General features: G+C 46.1%; 1 protein-coding gene across 1 annotated transcript in view; it reads left to right on the plus strand.

Moving 5' to 3' along the window:
- LOC131916537 (slit homolog 3 protein-like) overlaps window positions 1-17322 on the plus strand; it is a 562664-nt gene that overhangs the window by 276110 nt on the left and 269232 nt on the right. The window lies entirely within an intron of this gene.

Below are 17322 nucleotides of genomic sequence, written 5' to 3' on the forward strand. Positions count from 1 at the left end.
TACCTCCTCCATCTAGGCCACTAGGAATCTCTGGAAAGAATGACCCTCCTTCTAGGACACAGTTCTAGGGACTTCAGCAGTGTTAAATCAGCCATCAAAAATAGATGGAAAACAAACTCAAATTAATAGTTCCAAATGTGTTCCAGCCATAATTAAAATGTTTTCTATTTACCATACACTTAACTATATCAGACGTAGTGGTATCTCCTCCCAGGCTTTATTCTACATCTGTAACTTGGGGATGGGCATACTGAAGACATGAAATAAGACTATATTTTATCTTATTTTTCAGTAAGACATACTTATAAAATGACTATGATGCCAAGGAAAGGCAGAAATCTGTCTCATTTGAGAAAGATATACTTATTTTACTGAAAAGTAAGTGCTCGATTAATGCATTGGCTTTTTGGTTTTGTTGTTGTTTGGTTTTTTTGTCTTGCTTCTTTTTAAAGGTAGTTTTGGTGGCCTGGAGCCACTCAATAGAATTTTAGGATTCTGCATCAGTCAGCCGCCTTTGCAAGAGAGGAGCTCCTGTCAATAATCGAAGCTGATCAAATGCTTCCTCCCTGCATTACTGTGGTCCTCCTGCTTTGCTGTGGCTTACACTTCACTGGAATAGATGTCTAGGTGGAACTAAGGAGCTGGCCCCCAAAAGTGCACCTGGGAAGGAGCTGGCGGCTGCACACAATGCTTGTTCTTAGGCAAACAGGGAAGTGCTTGTAACCGGACTCCCCATGGTGACATTTGGCGTCATTTCCAACTAATGACATCTTTGCAAGAACCCTGCAGAGCTTGTCTGCTGACTCTCCCAAGTTATGATCACCCAGAGACCCAGCTTCATGGGATCTGGAAAGTGAATTAGCAGGTTGCTGCTCCCCGAAGGTGCAGGGTGGGTGTGATGTTCACAGAGAAGGGAGGGCTGCCTCCTCTCTCACCTTTCCAGGACCTTTCACACTTGCTGTGTGTGATCTCTCTCTCTCCTAATTAACCTTTCTGCTTTTTCTTTAAAAGGCGGTCATTTTTGCTCACACTGACATCTTGCCTTGAGTGTAGAAAGGTCAAACTGCCTTTGTGCAAATCCCAGCTCAGCCACTTACCAGCTGTGTGACCTTCCACCAGTTACTTAATCTCTGAACTCCAGTTTCCTCATCAGTTCAGTGCAGATCATCACAGCACATAAATACCCGACTGGGAGGGTCGGGTGAGAAATACGCCCAAGTGTTTCTGCAGCACGTGGCACATACGGGCTCGGTAAACAAGTTGCTGATGCTGTTTCTGGAATACAATGACTGTGAGGCCATGGAAAGGCAGAAATCTGTCCCAGTTGAGAAAGAAGACAGGCAAAGAGTCCCCATGCTTGTCCATTCTAATTAGAAAGTCACAATCCATCTTCTAATAAAGAAATCCAGCCAGGACCTCAGTTCCAGTCCCTGACCCACCTGACTGACGACACTGTATTTCTCTAGCTTGTGCCATGTGCTAGCTTCTGCTGTGGTCACAGCCTCTGCACCAAGGCTCAGAGCTTCCTTGCATAGCCAATGCAATCGTGCCCCATGCTTCATACACTCCCCCTTGTGGCAGGATTTTCAAAGGCAAGGAGGGTAATGGTGTGTTTGTGTGTGCACACACCCACATGCTTGTGCATGTACAGAATAAGCACAGTGCAAAAGGCCATCTTCTGCTCTGACAGAGTCGAGGGAGAGAGGCTACCGACGAAGCGTTTCTGCTCTGAGAAAGTCAAGGTTGTTACAACTTTAACAGAGCTGGTTGGGAACCACCAGTGAAGCAAATAGGTTCCGATATGCACTCCAAATCTTGCACCTTGAGGTACACACACATGCACGGGTGCCGTGCAAACACATTTACATTCTCACCTATCCAGAGACACGTGTACCAGCACTAACTAGTGCTACATTAGAGTCTATTACTTGGGGCTCAACAACTGTGTAGAATAAGGCTGGGATGAAGGAGCAGTCTGATAGTTCCTGGAAACTGACGGTGAGTCTTGATGACGAAATAAGAGAATGCCCCAGAATTCTGAGGTCTGGAGAGTGCACAGGCGGCTGTTGGGGGTAGTGAGGGCATAGCTATATGACATGAACAGCGTGCCATAGCGCATACATGTGGTCTCTGACTGAGGAGGCTGAGGGTCCAGGCATAGTGTCCAGGAACTGGAGTTCTCGGGTAAGAGACACTCAGATCCTACCCAACAAGTTCTCTCTTAGGGGATTTTAGAAGGGAGGAACCAAATGGAAGTGACAAGGTGTTCTCTTGTCAGATTTTTGAAATCTTGTTTCTAATAGGAACCAACAGATGGTTACCAGTTCTCTGTGCTCAGAGATGTAGGAATAAGTGTGTGTGTGTGTGTGTGTGTGTGTGTGTGTGTGTGTGTGTGTGTGTGTGTGTAAGAGAGAGAGGGGAGGGGGAGGGAGAAATGCTGGCTTTAAATTTTAATTGGTCTGCAATGAAAGATTGAACTGTTTAAAAAACGCACCGCTCTCAGTCCCAGACCACAGCTCATGTGCTGATGTGGGATGCTGGGGCGTAGTGAAGAAAGAAGTGGAGAGAAGCAGCTTCCGAATGGATCCCATGAGGACTTGTGTCCTTGGGAACCAGCCTGTGGGATACTCAAACAGGATTCAGGTCCAACTCTTTAGCTGTCCCATCCTTTCAGTGGGGAGGTTAACCTTTGCCCTCCTTATTGTAAAGATAATCCTATAAACGAAATAGATGGTTAGAGAAGAGAATGGCTGGGTTGAGAGTTTACAGTTGCTCAGCTTCAAAACATGGCTGTTGAGGGGGCTGCTGTAAGTACCAGGAAGACAGCAACATGGAGATGCCCTGAGGCTCAGCCATCACTTGGAAGGAAAGGTGGGTTGTCAGTCTGTCCTTTACACATATGTGACAGGCCTAGATGAGGCTGACACTGGTCCTTCCGTGGCCCCCGTGGCTCTCCTAGATTCAGCACAGTGCCTAATATTGAATGGAACTTAGTAAATACTGGTCAAATTTTCCACAAGCATTTTCAGAAAAGCTATAGCTCCTAAGTTCCCACAGACCTGATGCATCTGTGAGCTGAACTTGAGCAGTGAATTGGGCTACACCGTGCCCTTGGCACTGTGCCCTCCGAAGCTGTCCATCCCTGCCTTTGGTGTCCTAGTGGCGCCGCTCTCCTGAGGAATTAGAACAGTGTCTGCTTTGCGTATGGTTCATCCGTGATTCTAGAAGAGTCCTGGGAGCATCAGAATACAGTCGGTATTTGTTGGGTGACTGGATGAATGTTTCAGTTTATCTTTTCTTTCATCCTAATTATCAAGTTCAAGAACAGAGGCAGGAGTTATCCTGTGAGTGACACCTGCCTGTCCACTGGAAATGGCACTGAGCTGGGCTGCATGGAGTGTCTCTGTTCGCATTCCATTGTGGCTGAGGTCATGGGAAAGAGGCGATGGAGCCATTGTGGGGTGGGGTTATGCATGTGTACACACATACTATGCATATGGAGGCCCGTGGCTGGCACTGGGTGTCTTTAGGATTCAGCAAGACCACCTGACCACCAAGCCATGGGCATCCCCCTCCGTCTATTTTCTCAGTACTCGAGGCACACACTACTGTGCCTGGATTTTGATATGGGTACTGGCTATCCGAACTCAGGTTCTCATGCTTATATGCTTACTGAGTCAGCTCTTCAGGCTCTAGACTATGTATCAGACACAAGTATTTACTTCCCACCCTTCTGGAGGCTGGGGTAAGATGGGGGGCGCCAGCATAGTCGGGCCTGGTGTAGGTCTCCTCCTGGCCTATATACCAGCCTGTTGTCCCACTGTCTCCTTAAGTTCTCAGGGCCCGCCTTAGGAGGTCCTGAGGACATCGTGAGTGATCTAGTCTCCTGACTTCATCTAATGACCAGAGCTCTCACCCCTAAATTCCGTCCTATGGGACATCTGTGTTGCCGCTGTCTGATTTCTGTTGGAAACACAAACATTCAGTCCCTAGCTGAGGCGTGAACCCATATGACCAAGACTGCCTAGTGAGCCTGGCATCGGGGTACTGTTTGACTCAGATCTATTTAACTTCCCCCATGCCCCTCCTTACCATGCTGGGGAGTATCAGACCAAGCACTGAGGGAGGCCCAGGGGGTCCATAAAAGCAGCCAAAGAGAACCAAATTATAGGGAGTCTATTATGGTTGATCTTAAAAGCCTCATAATGGCCTTATTTTCTCCCAGACTTTGAAAGCCAGTGATTTACCGTGGCTCCCTGCACGGAGAGATGTCCAGCCAGCCAGTCCTCCCCACCTGTGTCCTAGGCCCCCCCAATCCTTAGCCAGCAGAGATGCAGGAAGGGGCGGTCCCTGTTCCCTTTACTTCTCTGAGACACAAGAATATGAGCCTTTGGGGTTTTGGTTTTTTTTCCAGGTGGGTCATGGGCTTCTAGCCAAAAATCCTTTCAATTAATGGACTGGGAACAGCACCCATGAAGAAAATTAGAAGCAGATAAGGAAGGAGGTGCTCAGCAGGCGCGTGGGGAATCGTTCTTGGATTGTGCTGATGACTTCCCAGTGTTTTCCTAACGTGAGAATCAGTCAGCAGGGGCCTGGGTTTTTTTTATGAGGGAGGAACCTCTTCCAGACAGCGCTGTCCTCAACAGCCCCTGCAAATCCCTACACCCCCACTTCCAGTGAGAACAGTGCGCTCTCCAGAGTCACCGTGTCAAAGCCTGTTTAGCTGTTTCTTACTTATCAGCCCCAACTCTAACATTAGTTCATGCTTGGAATATGAAGCCATTTCATATTTATTCTTGTTATATCTGGCAGGGAGCCTTGGAAAAAATAAAAGAGTCCCGTGATGGTGCTGTTCAGTGCTTATATCTTTATGGTGTCTTGAATTGATTTGACAGAGCAATCACGGGCACGAGTGAGTCCAACTCTTCCCCCAGCAGCAGCAGCAGGCTGGGAAGGACGGACACACAGCTGACTTCTCCCAGTTCTGCCCTGAGTGCGCACGCGCTGGCTTAGCCGTTTTACAGACACGAGACCATGCTTAGTAGCCCCGTAGAGTTCCCTGAAGGCCAGTGCTGAGTGAGAACCTCCAAAAAGAGTGAGGGTGGCTGCAGAAACAAGAGGGTTGGTTTCCCTGTAGAACTTTCTAGAAACTGAGTGAGTCTCCCTCCCCCAGAGGGCACTGAAGACTCCTAATAGGACCTTCATAAGGCCACGGAGATTTGCAGACTTTCACCCGGTAACCTGGTCTGCCTAGAATCCGAAGTTCATATCCTGTGTGCTTCAGATAGGCTGAAAGGGTTTTAATGAAAGGTTTGTCAACTTGGAATGATGTGAAAAGGTATGCAGACACACGTGGTTACCCGGAACAGGATCTTAGAAGGTGAACCAGTGGTTCTTTGACCCTCAGTGAGCTTAAGAATGAATGAACAAAGGCAGATTTCCCAAATGTCCACCTGTCCTTGGAGGTCTGAGGCAATTTAAGTGAGGTTCAGACTGGTGTCTCGTTTTCTAGCCATGGGCTGGTTTGGATGTGGTTCAGGCCTGCATGTGAGTAGCCTTTGGGTTTTTCACAGGTATTCAGGGGGAGATTCACCAAAGCCTCTAAGAAAACACAAGTCAGGTTTTTCATAGGTAGGATGCCTTAGGTGGGTGGTACTCCAGGTTCTATGTCTGGATGACAGCGTCCAGGGATGATTAAAAAAAAAAAAAAATGACTACAGCTAGGGAAATGCATGAACCAAGGAAGAAAACCACGAAGGGTCTAGACCTCATCATCTTTTGCCCAGCTAGTATTTCTAAACTGGACCCTTGGTTCTTTCTCATGCCTTCTCCTAGCTGTCTATTGTACACTCCCCAGGCTCAGAGCATTTGACTCTGCTACCCTCGCACACGCAGTGGTTCCCTGTGGCCACCATACCCTGTCCACACTCCTCACAGCTGGTTTTCAGGCCGCCTTCCACCTGATGTCATCGCCACCATTTCCTAATTCTAAAACTCTTCCCCCGCCAGGCCCTTCTTTCCAGCATTCTCTGTGACTCCTCGGGGTCCCCGTTCAGCTCAGCCTCATTCCTTTTCCGTGGCCTAACCTCTGGACCCCTGGCTTCCTGGTCCTCCTCAGGACCAGTACCGTCCCCACAGGCTGCAGCTCTGCTGTTGGCGGTTCCCACCCATGTCCCCATCCTCCAGAGTATTGCTCTATTGCTGCCTTGCAGTTCTGCATGCCAGGAAAAAGGGGAGGAGGGGCACTTTTGGTGAGGCGGCACCTCATTTGGCACCAGTAAGCCGAAGCCGTGAGAGGATCTCCAGCCAGACGTCCAAAACTTCCTTTTTGGCTTGTTGAAACTGTTGATGAAATTCGATACGTTTGGGATTAATCACCGAAAAACAAGTGTGATAAACTCCGAGATTCCAGAGATTTTTAGCTCCTTGGTCCTCATCCCTGCATGGCTTATCACAACCAAGACTTGTCCATTTTTCACAGTTTATGAGGTTTATCTCGGACCTGTCTGAGATGCTGAGAGGATCATGAAATGGCTCTGTGTTGAGTCCATTTTTGAGTTTCCATTCTCACTCTGAGAACAAGTTGGACCGCTCCTCCGTAAACACTTAAGGAGCAGAAAAACAGACAAGAGCAGATGATTTCTGAACCTCTCCGTCACCCGTCACGTGGTGTTTTTTATCTAATCTTTTTATTGGTGAGACTGAACTTGAAAGGTGGAGACTTATCTCTTCATTTCAAGCAAGAAGAAAAGTCTGTTTTAAGTGGTTTAGTTGGGAAAGGTGTCTGGAGACGAATATGTGGTGATAGTTTGAGAGACTTATATTTTCTGGGGATAAAGCAAAGGAGACATAGGTTTGAAAAAGCAAGTGACAGAGGAGAGCCGGATGTGAATGGGTTTCTCCTCAAGGGTCATCTGAGATTTTTTTTCCCATGTCTTTCTCATCATACAGTCATTTAAAAAAAAAAATCAGCTAAGTATTTGGATAAATGCAACGGAGGCTGAGATGTGAAAAGCTCTGCGTGCTTGCGAGAGAGCATTTTTTTCCCCAGTTGAATGGGATTATTTACGTCCCTCTGACATATCACAACTAGCTAACAAATAGGATGACAGAATAATGAACTTCTTATCAGTGTGGAATTCCCTAGAAAAGGTTTCCGAAGCAACTCCAATGACAGATTGGCAGGAGACATTACTCAAGAGTAGTTTAGAACCTAGCGTTCTAACATGAAATAAAGACTTGGCTTCAAGATCAGATTCTTGGGACTGCGATTATGCAGCTCAGCCTATCTGTCTTTATCGGGTACTTCTTGGATGCTCAAGATGGTGATAACAGGTCTTTCTGCTCAGGACTTGAGCTGGTGGTGATTCCCAGCCATTCTTTTGTGAGTTCCATGCACGATGCATGCTGGATTTTTGTCATGCTCTGTTCTGACTCATAGCTCAGAGTTCTGGTGCCACTGAGTTTTTGTTACTACTTCTTACCTAAGTTTTTGTTGCAATGGTCTCTAGAATGGTGAACATTTTCTATGATTCTTTCATTGTTTTTCTCTTTGTGTGAGTCTGAATTGCAGGCTGAAGCATTTATGTGTGAGGAGATTATGCCAGTTCAGCAACTGTCATAGGCAGAACTTTCATGGGTTTTGTGGGTTCTCAACGAGTTTTCTGAAAGGCAAAGCCTAAAGATGATTCAGAATTCCTAGTCCTGGGACAGCCAGGTAATAGAGCTGGCACTTCTGTAACTAAGGTAATGTACCATATACTCAGGCCACCTAGACATGACATCTTCCTCTTCAGTGGCTCTGTCACCGTTGGTCACTTACTTGCTGTCTGTGTCTTATTGTCCTCATCTGTAGAACTGAATAATACTAAACTTAGTGTTGTGAGAATTAAATGGAATAGTACGTGGATTCCTACATGCCTGGCCCCTCTGCAGCTCTCTGTAAGTTCTACTGTTCCTACCTGCTGAGAAACACTCCATGCCAGTATTTCCTTTCCAGAAAACTCTGGTGATACCTTCTAACTCAGTACTGACCACTGCATGTATGGAACACTGTTTTTATAAATGATAGAGGACACATGATGTTTATTCTTTTCAAAGAGGGATGGGAGCATGGGGGTGGTGAGGTGAAGAATCACAAGGGCCATCCAGGCTCTTTCACTTCCTTCGCTGGTTCTCCTGACTCCAAGTCATTAGCTACAAGGTTATCTAGATCAAGAGCAGCAGTTGAGTGCATGAAAGCTTGTGGATCCGGTTTTGCATGGATCTGCAGGCTCCCAGCTGGGTGTCTACCTAGGATACCTGTAACCACAGGGCCTGCCCTTTGCGGTGAGGACTACATTTGTGAGAGTCTGTAGATGCATACCCCTTGTCCACATTCCTGGGGTTTAATAGTGCCTCCTTTTCAGGAACACCCTCCCCAACATACATACATCAGGGACATTGTCCAAAGTTTGTGGGAGGCTGAAGGAGGAAGTCCACTGGTGGGTGGTGCGAGTTACATGCCTCAAAGAAGATTTATCAGCCATAAACCAACATTCTGGTCTACATCTGCCTGATACCTATTGGCCCAGAACTTGAAAGGGGATTGAGAGTAAGATGACTTATCACATAGCACTCCTGAGGTATCCATATCAGGCTCTCTGCTAGAAGGTTTCAGTTGATGCAATTACTTTACGAAATGGAGATGTTGTTGTTGTTGTTGGGAGGTTTCAGTTGGTGAAACTACTTTATGGAGATGATATTGTTGTTGATGTTGATGATGATGATTGTGATTCATTAGCCCAGAAAACCAGACTGAAAAATGAAGGGTTTAGCCCTGATGAAAAGTATCTGCCTAAACTAGAACTAGAAGCCTCACATTCTCGCCAGAGATGCTCAAACAGGGAATTTTACCCGGGATTTCCTGATGGCTCAGTAAAACATGGTTGGCCAGCCTACCTCCCAGAGGGTTTGATTTAATTTATCCTGAGTGAACCCAGAAAATGTGCATTTCCGTTAAGTTCCCAGGTGTTGCTGATGCCATGGGTCTAACAGCCAACACAGACCCACCCCCATCCTCAGGCTGCCCAATGGCCATTTCACAGTTCCAGCCTTCAGAGTTCAGGAGTAGACTGGAGTAGTATCCACTTTTGATGCAAAACATTAGAACTAGCAAGTAAACCTACTTGGAATAGTAATTAAAATATTTACAGTTTTCCCTAAAAGAAAAATCTACATATAGGTGTTGTGTGGGTATTGTTGTTCATGTCCTAAGACAAAAAAAAATCAAGGAAAGGTTGAATGAATATGTCACGTTAAGTGATGGAAAAATTCCACCACTGGTTCCCACTAGCCCCAGAGTTCCAAACTCTCCCCATGGAGTATGAAAAACTACTTGCTTCCTGTCCTTAAGTGAGGGGACTAGGAAGAACCACAGAACTCAAGTTTGACCCTGCAATGATATGGTTGACCTTTTCCAGTCTTTGAATCTGTTTTCTAATAACATTTGAATCTAGAGCCAGTCTAGATGATTTTTCTGTTAAAGAATTCTTTTATCGTTTATTGAAGTGTAAAATCCGTGCACAAACGTTAAAGAATAGATGGAGAACCTGAACAGAGTTGCAGAGTTGCAAGCCACTGCTTACACCTGCCACCGCTTGCTCCTTGCTCCCCCCAACCCCCCCAAAAAAGGCTACCCTGCCTCTTGGACCAAAAAACCGTTTCTCTCAGTTGGCTAGCAGACCGGTGACAAAATTCCTGTAACAATTTTCTGTCACATAACGCTGAGACCAGAAGCCACCCCTCTATCCTGAGTGGTTCCTACAATTTATTACCAAGACCTGGCCCCTTTACCTTATTTTTAATTTTAATTTTTATTATTTTTAATCTACCTTGTTATTGATTTCTGTTGATGAGTATTGGGGGTGGGGCGCGCGTGCGCAGTCCATGGTGTACAAGTGGAGGACAGAGGGCAACTGTCAGGAGTCACCTCTTTCTTTCCATCATGTGGATCTGGGGGAATTGAAGTCAGGTGGCTGGGCTTGGTGACAGGTACCTTCACGTTCTGAGCCAGCCCCAGTGCACCTGTATGAACCATCAAGAGGGAGGGAGAAGGAGACAGGGAGAGAGCAGTTGGCTCCGAATCTGGAAAAAATGAAGACCGACACCCCTGCTCCCTTTAGATTAAATACCAAAGTGAGGACCAAAGCAGGATAAAGAGGACAAACCTGGGTATTCAAGAAGTGTGATTCCCATGAATACCACTGTGACTGCGGGTTGGAATTCCACACTACACTTCCACAGGCTTTCTCTTCCACCAGCCCTTCCAGCAGCGCTGGGAGTTTTTGTGGACCCCAAATAGGATAGATGGTTCTGGTCTCTCTGACCCAGGTCCACTGAGGTCTCCTGGAATGTGCCCACACTCCTTTCTCTAAGCTCTTCTAGGAAAAGGCGTGTGTGTGTGTGTGTGTGTGTGTGTGTGTGTGTGTGTGTGTATGTGTATGTGTGTATGTGTGTGTGTGTATGTGTGTGTGTGTGTGTGTGCGCACATGTGCATTTGGAGGCCAGAGGACATCAGGTCTCATAGAAAAGGGATTTTTGAAAAGACATTCCAAGGCCACATAGTGTGACTGACTTTCTCTGGTGCATCATGGATCTTTCCCCATTCCCAATAGCATTCTAATTGGCAGGTAGGGATCATTTCTCAACCTCTTTTCCAGGCCATTTTTCCCTCAGATCCTTTTTTTCCCCTTTCCCTAACAGGGCCTGGTTCTCACTAGACCCAGAGTCCCAAACTCTGCCCATGGAGTATGAAAAACTACTTGTCTTTAAGTGAGGGGACTAGGAAGAACCGCAGAACTCAAGTTTGACCCTGAAATGATATGGTTGACCTTCACTTAGAGCCATTGTTCTCATTAGGAGAATGCTCCTCTCTCCATTTTCATTCCATCAAGGGGCCTCTGAGCCCAGTTCTTCTCAGATCATGGTGTGAACTCTCAGGACCAGCTTCCATGCACCATGCATGATTGGGAGAGCGTGGGTGTTGACCAAAGGGAAGGGGCTGGCATTGTGCTACATCCATGTAAAGTACTAAGCAGAAAGTTAAAGGCCACTGACTGGAGTAGACAAGAGGGGATTCTGTGTCAGTGAGGGAGGTGGTCTCCCTCTTAACCATGATTCCCTGAGAGTTCTCTGGCCTTCAAGGCTCTAAGAAAGTCTGGCTCACAGGAGGACCCTACAGCACCCAAAGGTCCCATGCTTGGTAAACCATGAGCTGGAATCTGCTCTACCCCACACCGACTACCCTGATCAGACTACCCATCTCGTGAGGTACCTAAGACTCACTTGCTTTTTCATCCCAGCCAAGACCATCAGAACACTGGTATCCACAACCCTCACCATCAAGAGCACTGCGTCCCATTACTCCTGGGGCCTGGATGGAGTAGCTTTATACCAAACCACTGACCAGCCCAAGGGAGCATGTGATGAGCATGATCATGTACACGCGGCCACTGAAGCACCCACTGTTGCACTGTGCATTAGGGGAATTTGGATAAAGATGGTTTTCTGGGGAATCTAGATTCAGCATTTGGGGGAAGCAAGCAGTGGTGTCGTGAAGGGGTTCGACGCTGCGTAAAGGCTCTGTGGCTATCTAGGCAAGCCTGGGCTCACTGAGACTCACAGGTTACTTCTTACATGGGTTTGGGTTGTACACATCTAGAAAGGATACTTTATTGATCTTCATTTCAATTGAAACTTTAGCCCGTTTATCTCCTTTGCCTTTCCCTTGCCCACTGGAAAAAGTCATGTTAACGTCACCTGTTGTGAAATGGGAAAGAATAGTTGCCCCTTAGATGTCGCCCTGCTGACTGTAACCTAGAGAAATCCTGCGTCTGTTGAGAAGGGACAGCAGGCTGGGCTCCGGAAGGCTGGGCTTGTAGACCTGGTACCTTGTGTTCCCTTTCCCTCTGTCTGAGAGGGCAGCGGCCTTCCTTTAGGAGAGAAGCCTGCCGGCAACAGAAGTCTGGTCATGTGTTCCTTTGCCCCAGCTGCCACCAGCCACCCTGACTTCTGGGAGTTTTGTGGAGCTTCTGCTCTGGGCCTGGGCTGGACCAGATGCTGGGTGTATGAATTAGTGGGTTCAATATGGGATGTTTGACAGTCATCAGCTGGACCTTGTGGGTGGGAGGACGATGAGGTAACTTCCGGTCAGTCAGAAGGAGCAAGAGTGAACGGTAGTATTGCAGGAAGTGTCTCCCAGCACAACCCTTCTCTGTGCTCTCCAACTCCATGAGAGGAGGGAGGCACAGACATCAGCTAGCTGCTGGACATTGTATTAGAGCTGGGCTGTGTACAGAGATGGAAGGGGCCATCTTGGTGCTGCATTGCTAGGTAAGCAATTAGACCAGAATTGCGGGGGAGCAAGCCACTGTTGAAGATCACATCGTTCAGTTTCATGGGAACCCTTCTCATCTGAGAATGAGAATCATTTATTTGAAAATGTGTCAAATGGATCCTCTCAGGAAAAGAGCTCTCTTGATACTGATGGTTCTCAACGCTCTGACAGTAGATGAGTGACGATTTCCTCCATCACCTAACGCAGTTCAAACCACTTTCCTTCATCACTTAATCATGGAGAGCCCAGGAAAGACACACTAGGTTTTGTAGTCACTGTGAAAACCATGACTATGCTGTTATAATTAGAAGTAGATAGGGCATGTACATGTATATTAAAATCATGTAATTAATTATGTAATTTGATAACAGAATTCAAATCATGTCTATCCTGTTAGATAATCTAAGTTTCTAATTTCTCCCAGTATTATTTCCATTGTTCTCTCTCTCTCTCTCTCTCTCTCTCTCTCTCTCTCTCACACACACACACACACACACACACACACACACACACACACACAACCTTAGCAGCTCCTTTGTGTATGGCTTTCTGTTGTGAGTACAGGAAATCTCTGTTTGCTTTTTCTTTTTTTTTAAATTATGTCTTTTAGTTTTGAGATTATAATAAATTGCATCATTTCTCCCTTTCCTCCCTCTAAACTCACCCGTATACCCATATATCCGTTTGCTATTTGACTGTGTCAGTTTGCGTGATTGCTCTGTAAAGAGCTAGAGGTGTGGGGTGCGTGCTAGATGAATGGTATGGGCAGAGAGAGACTCCTGAGTTGGACTGGCTTGAATCTTGCCTCTGTTCCCTACTAATGATGTTAACCTTAGGCAAGATACTAGATTATTGCCTTAGTTCCCTCACAGAAATATAAGGCTAATAATAGCTTCTAATTTCATTGGCTTTAAAAAGCTGGGCAGTGGTGGCACATGCTTTTAATCCTTTCACTTGGGAGGCAGAGGAAGACGGATCTCTGAGTTCAAGGCTATCCTGGTTTACAGAGCGAGTTCCAGGACACTCAGGGCTACACAAAGAAACCCTGTCCACTAAAACAAAAACAAACAAACAAAAAAAGCATTAAATAAGACAAGAAGTCCCTCCTTTCTCTGTAGAAGGTATGTTCCAAGACCACCAATGGATGACTGGAATTACAGGTCAGCCTGGACTCTATCTACTAGAGTGGTGTTAGATTTCGGTTTTGGTTTTTGCACCTATCATAAAGTTCCACTTTGAAATTGGGCACAGAGCTGTTGGTGTAGATCAGTAGTAGAGAGGCCTTGGGTTTGATCCTTACCACCACAAAATAACAATAGCAACAACCTCCCCCAAGATTGTATACATTAAGCACAATAAGATTAATTACTGTTACTACTAAAATACATATTAACTATAACAACATATTGTAATAAAGTCCTACAAGTGTGATCTCTCTGTCATAATCTCCTGTTCTGTATAAATGGGGTGTTAATGCATAGTTAGATTACTACGTAAGGGTTACTTGAACTCAGCACTATGATGCTATGACAGCTAATCTTATATCCAAGAAGGCTGCTGAAGGGTAGGTAGCATATACAGTTTGGATACGCTAAACCAAGAGATAATCGGCATCCTGGATGTGACACAGCAGGATGGTGTGAGATTTTGTTGTGCTAATCAAGACAGAATGCAATTTAAAACTTAGAAATTTTATCTTCCTGGAATTTTCCATTTACTATTTTCAGTCAGTGGCAGCAGCAGACAACTGAAACTGTGAAAAGTAAATCTGTGGCTAAAGAGAGATTACTGAACTTGCAAAGTAGAATGCCTGATACGGGTGAGAGTTTAAGCAACATTAGATTTCTTCAAAGTCATCCTTGAGTATCCATGAGAGATTGGTTCAAAGATTCCCCATAGATACCAAAGGTTACCAATGCTTGTGTAAAATAGCATGGTATTTGTAGCCAACCCTATGCATGGTTTCCCATGTATTTTTAAATCCTTTCTAGATGATGTAGAATACCAAATACCACATAAATGTATAAAAGTAGTTGTTAAATTGTATTTTAGGGTATAATGACAAGAATAAAAACGTGTATATGTTTAGTCAAATTCTTTCTTTGAAGATTTTTCACCCAATTCATTGGTTGTGTGGTCAGTTCTGTAGCCCACTGATGTGGAGAGCCAACTGTATTCAAGTAATAGTTTTATTACCTGTGTATCTCAGTGTCTCCCCCAAGCCTGCTGAGAGGGTCTTATCCATCCATCTAAAACTGTTCAAATTGCCTCCTCCCCAACACCCAGGGTCCTGTTTACTCTGTTCCTTAAAGTCTTGAGTCTCACAATCCATGGGTCCTATAGTCTTCCAGGAGCTACCCAACCTTCCCACACTAGTGCTTCTGGGACAAAAGTATTTGTAAGTTATCTGGCGAGTCCTTCTGTTGCCATGGCCTGATCACAGCCAGAATCCTAGTTCCCACTTTCTCCTCCGCATCCTCCCCAACCCCTGGGTGACCCAGATTTCTAACCAACTCTAGAAACCATCAGTCGGTTGCTGCTAGAAACTGACATGCTGTAGGTCATCTGTGTTGCATTTGTTTGTTGATGTTGTAACAATGAGAGAAATCCAAGGACTTAACCAGAATGGGGGAAAGGAGGGATGGTGCCCATGGGTCTCTGTTGTTGACTTAGTAAACAGCTGCCTAAGAACAAGGTGATGGATTTATGTGTAAGCATCGCTTTTTTTTTTTTTTTCCTGTCCACCTTTCATCATTAAGTCAGGGTATTTTAACTGGTTACTTAGAGAATGTATGGGCAAACAAGACCTCTTTTCACACATCCTGATGAGGATGTCACTCACAGGAGAGTGAAGTGCCTTTCAGCACAGGTGTAGGGGACAGCTGAGCCCGCAAGGAGAGACTAACCTCAAAGCAAGCATTTCGTGGCACAGCTTTCAATTTCCTGATGCTCACATCTGTGTGGGAGTCACAGTTTAGAGATGGGGGTGGGAGTACTCTGAAAAGCAAATCTTTGATCCTCGAGGGTGATCCCCTGTTCGGGACCTGCACATGTAAGGACAAATGCATCAGAGCTGTTCTTCCCACCCCAGGAGTCCACAACAAGGGACGGAGCCCTGGTTGGACCCACTTACACCAGCTTCTCAGTAACTCACCCAGAGAGCCTGGCCACTCTGCTCTTGATGCCGGCACTGGTTTCTTTAGCCTCTTAGGTGGAGAAGAAAGGTGTGGTCTCAGTTTGAGAGGCAAGATAAACCTCTTCACTGTCACACTCAAGCTAGAACTATTTTCATCTAGGACCTAGGAGAGCTGGCCAAGGATGTTTCCCAGCTCTCAAACACCCACTTACCCAGGCTGGGAGCTGCACTGTGTCACCTCTCAATAAATACAGCTCTTTGAAGCTCATGCCCAACTTCAGGGTCAAGGCTCTGCTTGAAAAGGGCCTTGGCTGGTAACCACTGGCATTTTCTGTACAAAAGGCCTGAACGCAAAAATACCCATGTCCCTTCCTTGTTCAATAATCCTGGGAGGCAGAGACCACAAAATGCATTCTAAGGGTTGGCAGTTCACTCTAGCGGCATTTTTCAAACCGTGTCCTTCAGAACCTTGACATTCCACAGAACAGGCTAGGGACTGAGTAGGTGGTGGGGACAACAGGAAAATAGGACATACAGACGACAGACCCCTCATCATCCCACCGCCACCACCGCCGCCACTCTGGGTTGAAGGCTTCTGCTCTCTTGTTCTTGATGCTGTAGTTCTGCATAGTTCTTTGTTTAACAAAAGGGTTCATTACTCCCACAATGAGTCTGAAGACCATGGCTGGTTTTGTGGCTCTAGCCTCATGATTCAAGCTATAATTATATTTACAGGGAAAAATAAATAAAAACCTATTTGCCAATCCAGCTAATTAGCCCTTACATAAAGCGAAAATGAACCTCAGGAGAATTCCACAGGATTCTGCAGCATAACCCCCCACCTCGGGTGTAGTCGAGGATCCTTGAATCTGTCCCCAAGCCCCTACTCCTGACTCATAGAGGTGCCTTGCACTGTAAATGAGCCCTCACCTCCTGCTCCCCCCACAACCCTCCCACCTTCTCACCCCCAGTCTCCATGCCTGGAGCAGGAAGAAATGCAAAAGGCTTTGTCAGCCCCTACAGAGTGTCACGGTAAAAGGTAAAATGTGGAGCGATCCCCCCTTCTCTCTCTCTCTCTCTCTCTCTCTCTCTCTCTCTCTCTCTCTCTCTCTCTCTCTCTCTCTCTCGTGTGTGTGTGTGTGTGTGTGTGTGTGTGTGTGTGTGTGTGTGTGTTTGTGTGTGTGTGTTTTCTGTAAGGAGCAACTTCTCAACCAAAGCATGGTGGCCTGGTGGCCCAGGAAGTGAGCAAGGAGGCAAGCCTAACAACAGGTAAAATGTGTGTTTTCAGGAAATTCTTTAAAAAAAAAAAAAAAAAAGCCTAAAAGGAGGCCCTGCTTGCACACAGAATTCTTTTTTAAAAAAATTATTTATTATGTATACAGTGTTCTGCCTACATGTGTGCCTGCAGGCTGGAAGAGGGCACCAGATCTCATAGATGGTTGTGAGCCACCATGTGGGTGCTGGAAATTGAACTCAGGACCTCTGGAACTATCTTTCCAGCCCCCCCCCCCCCCCCGGCACAGAGAATTCTTATATGAGCTCTTTATATTACTATTTATCTTGCTTTTAAATGAAAATAATATTAATAATGTAACAGCAACAACAATAGAGTGCTTGCCTAACCAGGAGGCTCTTGGGCCCTGAAAGTCTGCAGCGTGTCACCCGCCCCCTCTAGCCCTCAGGCTCCTGGCCAGACGCTGATGGGATCTGCCAGCTCCTAGTCACCAGAGCCGGGTGCAGGTTGGAGGATAGCTGCTTTCACACGGTTAGGGACAGGCCGGGGGTCTGCTCTAAGAAAGGGGCTTTCTCC

The sequence above is a fragment of the Peromyscus eremicus genome, chromosome 8a (assembly GCF_949786415.1).
Source record: "Peromyscus eremicus chromosome 8a, PerEre_H2_v1, whole genome shotgun sequence".
Lineage (NCBI taxonomy): Eukaryota > Metazoa > Chordata > Mammalia > Rodentia > Cricetidae > Peromyscus > Peromyscus eremicus.